Consider the following 5413-nt stretch of genomic DNA (forward strand, 5'->3'; position numbering starts at 1 on the left):
ACAGGTTAAAACCTAAACTAACCAGAAACCATGGATAGAAGCCGGCATTCGCGCAAAACTGAAAGCACGAACCACCGCATGTAATCATTGAAAGATGTCTGGGAATATAGCCGAATATAAACAGTGTCGATATTCCCACCGCAAGGCAATCAAACAAGCAAAATGTCGGTATAGGGACAAAGTGGAGTTTCAATTTAACGGCTCAGACACGAGACATATGTGGCAGGGTCTACAGGCAATGACGGACTACAAAAAGAAAACCAGCCACATCACGGACACCGACGTCTTGCTTCCAGACAAACTAAACACCTTCTTTGCCCACTTTGAGTATAATACAGTGCCACTGATGCGGCCCACTACCAAGGACTGCGGGACCCTCTCCTTCTCCGTGGCCGATGTGAGTAAGACATTTAAACGTGTTAACCCTCACAAGGCTGCTGGCCCAGAAGGCAACCCTAGCCGCGTCCTCAGAGCATGCGCAGACCAGCTGGCTGGTGTGTTTACGGACATATTCAATCGCTCCCTATCCTAGTCTGCTGTCCCCACATGCTTCAAGATGGCCACCATTGTTCCTGTACCGAAGAAGGCAAAGATAACTGAACTAAATGACTACCACCCCGTAGCACTCACTTTTGTCATCATGAAGTGCTTTGAGAGACTAGTTAAGGATCATATCACCTCCACCTTACCTGCTACCCTAGACCCACTTCAGTTTGCATACTGCCGCAACAGGTCCACAGACAATGCAATCGCCATCACACTGCACACTGCCCTATCCCATCTGGACAAGAGGAATACCTATGTAAGAATGCTGTTCATTGACTACAGCTCAGCATTGAACACCATAGTACCCTCCAAGCTCATCATTAAGCTTGAGGCCCTGGGTCTCAACCTCACCCTGTGCAATTGGGTCCTGGGCTTGCTGACGGGCCGCCCCCGGGTGGTGAAGGTAGGAAACAACATTTCCACTTCGCTGATCCTCAACACTGGGGCCCCACAAGGATGCGTGCTCAGCCCCCTCCTGTACTCCCTGTTCACCCATGACTGTATGGCCATGCACACCTCCAACTCAATCATCAAGTTTGCAGATGACACAACAGTCATGGGCTTGGTTGCCAACAATGACGAGACAGCCAACAGGGAGGAGGTGAGGGTACTCAGAGTGTGTGGTCAGGAAAAAACCTCTCTCTCAACATCAATAAAAAAGAGATGATCGTGGACTTCAGGAAACAGCAGAGGGAGCACCCCCCTATCCACATCGACGGGACAGCAGTGGAGAAGGTGGAAAGTTTTAAGTTCCTCGGCATACACATCACGGACAAACTGAAATGGTCCACCCACACAGACAGTGTGGTGAAGAAGGCGCAACAGGAGGCTGAAGATATTTGTCTTGTCACCTAAAACCCTCACAAACTTTTACAGATGCACAGTTGAGAGCATCCTGTTGGGCTGTATCACCGCCTGGTACGGCAACTGCACCGTCCTCAACTGCAAGGCTCCCCAGAGGGTGGTGCGGTCTGCACAACGCATCACCGGGGATAAACTGCCTGCCCTCCAGGACACCTACAGCACCCGATGTACAGGAAGGACAAAAAGATAATCAAGGACAACAACCACTCGAGCCACTGCCTGTTCACCCCATTATCATCCAGAAGACGAGGTCAGTACAGGTGCATCAAAGCTGGGACCGAGAGACTGAAAAACAGCTTCTATCTCAAGGCCATCAGACTGTTAGACAGCCATTACTAACACAGAGAGGCTGCTACCTACATACAGACTCAAATCATTGGTCACTTTAATAAATTGATCACTAGTCACTTTAAATAATGCCACTTTAATAATGTTTACATATCTTACATTACTCATCTCATATGTACAGTATATACTGTATTTTATGCCATCTATTGCATCTTGCCTATGCCGCTCGGCCATCACTCATCCATATGTTTATATGTACATATTTTTATTCCATTCCTTTACATTTGTGTGTATAAGGTAGTTGTTGTGGAATTGTTAGATTACTTGTTAGATATTACTGCACTGTCTGAACTAGAAGCACATTTTGCTACACTCGCATTAACATCTGCTAACCATGTGTACTGTATGTGACCAATAACATTTGATTTGATTTAAAATCTTGTAATCAATTGAAAGTAAAATTGCTTATTTACAGAAAGATTTCCCAGTATAGGACCTTTCACTTCCAAATCTGAAAATGGGTCAAATCCATCAAAATGCAATTATTGGTCCACATTACTTTGCAAATTACCAGTGCTCAGTCTGATATCAAATTTCAATTGCATTCTCTCAGATAAAGATTGCTTTTGCATTCCATAGGTTTCATGGATTTTGAAGTCCTTAATATCTTTTGTGATCATGGATTTTTCTCCAAAAAAAAGAAACTGCCCCTAGTAGCTACACAAATAATAAAAAAAAACCTTACCAATAGACTACCTGGGACACATAGACGGGTTGGTTGTTTAGCAACAAAACCAAAGTGTGCGCAACTATGGGGCAAAACAGATGGGGTTGGCTTAGACTGTTGATAACAAGTAAACTGTATTTAGTCTCTAAATATTTATTGAAACACAAATACCTTTGCACAATGAGCACTTGTCTCTAAAATACATGGTTACAGTTGTTGGTTCGCTAGCTAGCGAATTTTAGCCATATTAGCAAAGACACTTCAAAACAAGACATGGTATAAATAACAAGATACAATGATTTGAAATGAGCCACCTACAATTCCCCACATGGCAGTTTCTTGTCATTGTTGCTAACTATCTGACGTTGTCCGCCAACCCGTCTATACACAAATCAAAGTCTATGCTCTATGCAAGTTCTATTATCATCAACAAAAAGTATCATTAGAAACTGAAAACAGTTTGTACTATCTCATTTTGGGGCGACAGATAGCCTGAAGCGTTGGGCCAGTAACCAAAAGGTTGCTGGATCGTATCCCCGAGCTGACAAGGTAAAAATCTGTCGTTCTGCTCCTGAACAAGGCAGTTAACCCACTGTTCCCCGGTAGCCCATCATTGTAAATGAGAATTTGTTCTTAACTGACTTGCCTTGTTAAATAAAGGTTAAATAAATAAACTTACATTGTAAGTCCCATGTTTACACTATAAGTGTAGCCTATCACCTCTTTGTGTTTCATAGTTAACATAGTTTTATAGTATCATGAAGTGTTTGAACAAGCTCCACATCAGACACCTAATTAAAAAAAGCATATTTGCTATTCACATCAGTACTTCACAAAGGCATGGTGCTACTCTGCAGATGTCTATGTTTATCTCTGACTCTCCAGAGTCAAAACCACAAAGTCTCTTTTAATTAACTTACTGATTAATTTGTGTCCATTCATTTGTGTTGTTTTTGGCGTCAGAAGCATGTCAACACACTGGCGACAGAGAGGAACATGGAGAGTCAATTCAAGCTTCTCAGTAATAACACACTCTGACAATAGAAAGTTGTTGATTTAGGCACTGGATTTGAGAATAGTTATTTATCTACGCTCCATAGAAAGAGGTTTACAAAAGGCGTGGGGTTGAGACAGGTTATGGGATAGAGGGGAGAGGACATGAGGAGAGTTGAGGGCCAGGCTAGTGCACTCCAGGGAATGCAATGATTGACACTTCTGGGATTTCTCCAGAAAACATATTCTTCTAGTGTATGTTTCAAGTAGAATCCTTGGCATAAAGTTTGGTGACGTGTGTGTGTGTGTGTGTGTGTGTGTGTGTGTGTGTGTGTGTGTGTGTGTGTGTGTGTTATTTAATTTATTCAGTGTTGGAAATGCTGCACTTTTATCTGAATACCAGCAGAGGTCAGGCTCCTCCGACATACTAATCTTCCTCCTCTTCCACTCAGATAATATAACTTAGCCATATCGCCTTCAAAGCTTTGCTGCTTTAATCTTGCTACTTTAAAGGATATCTTTGCAGGCTCTTTTCAGTTAGCTGATCCTAGGAATGCAGGAGATTGTCAGTAATTACTCAATTTATCACAACTAATCTAGTTCTCCATCTTCAAATACATGTCATCACACATTCACCTCCTCCCTTCTTACCCAACTAGCACAGGAAAGCTGGAACACATAGAGTAGGGGGTTGTCATGGGAACAGGATTTTCCCAATGAGGAGGATTCAACCATTGCAGGGGATGATGTCATCACATGGAGACCCAGTTAGAACATTCTAAGGGTTTGTTGGCACTTTGATGGGTTGAGACAAAGTAGACAAAAGGAATATAACATGTTGGTCTTGTGGTAATTTCGCTCACTAGATTTTACAGCTATGCAACACTTGGATCTAGGAGTTTAGTATTGTGTAGACAGACACCATAAAACTCTATAATCTCAATTGGCAATCGCGGCTACCGTCATGGTTGCATGTGTATGATACATTACTGATACATTTGGCACTCAAATCCAATGTATGCTCATGGTCAATGTGTCTGAACTTTATTATTTTTTTATTTATTTTTTATTTAACCTTTATTTAACTAGGCAAATCAGTTAAGAACAAATTCTTATTTACAATGACGGCCTACCAGAAGACAAAAGGCCTCCTGCAGGGACAGGGGCTGGGAATAAAAAATAAAAATAAAATAAAATATAGGACAAAACACACATCACGACAAGAGAGACAGCACAACACTACATAAAGAGAGACCTAAGACAACAACATAGACCTATCAAGCATATTGTCTGTGGCTAGATACTAGTCTAATCATATCACCACACCACAGTAGTGTTGTGAGCATAGCTCTATCTCTATATGTCTCCTCTCTCCATAAGTCAGAGGTGGAAGTGTGAGTGTGAAAGAATATTTCAGGATACACTCAGGTGCCTCAGCAGCCAAAGGGTGCATAGAGAATAAAGAGAGGGGGAGGAGAGGAGTGGAGGGGAGGGACACCAAGGCGGCAGCAAACGGGCATTCAGGCTTTCCCTCATTTCACACTCTCCTCTCTCTCTCTCTCTCTCTCTCTTCTCACTGTCTCGTTCTCCCTCCTCTCCAGTACGAGAGATGACAGGCAATGCTTTGGCATACTGCAAGAAATAGACCTGGCATATCATCCCTCTTTAGTTTACTTTGTTCTCGCTGCCCCTCAGCTTCTTCCTGGACCAGTCGTCATATTTGGTCTGTTTCTCTCTCTCTCTCTCTCTCTCTCTCTCTCTCTCTCTCTCTCTCTCTCTCTCTCTTTCTTCTCTCTTCTCTCTCTCTCTCTTCTCTCTCTCTCTCTCTCTCTCTCTCTCTCTCTCTCTCTCTCTCTCTCTCTCTCTCTCTCTCTCTCTCTCTCTCTCTCTCTCTCTCTCTCTCTCTCTCTCTCTCTCTCTCTCTCTCTCTCTCTCTCTCTCTCTCTCTCTCTCTCTCTCTCTCTCTCTCTCTCTCTCTCTCTCTCTCTCTCTCTC

This window comes from Salmo salar, chromosome ssa13 (assembly GCF_905237065.1).
Source record: "Salmo salar chromosome ssa13, Ssal_v3.1, whole genome shotgun sequence".
NCBI lineage: Eukaryota > Metazoa > Chordata > Actinopteri > Salmoniformes > Salmonidae > Salmo > Salmo salar.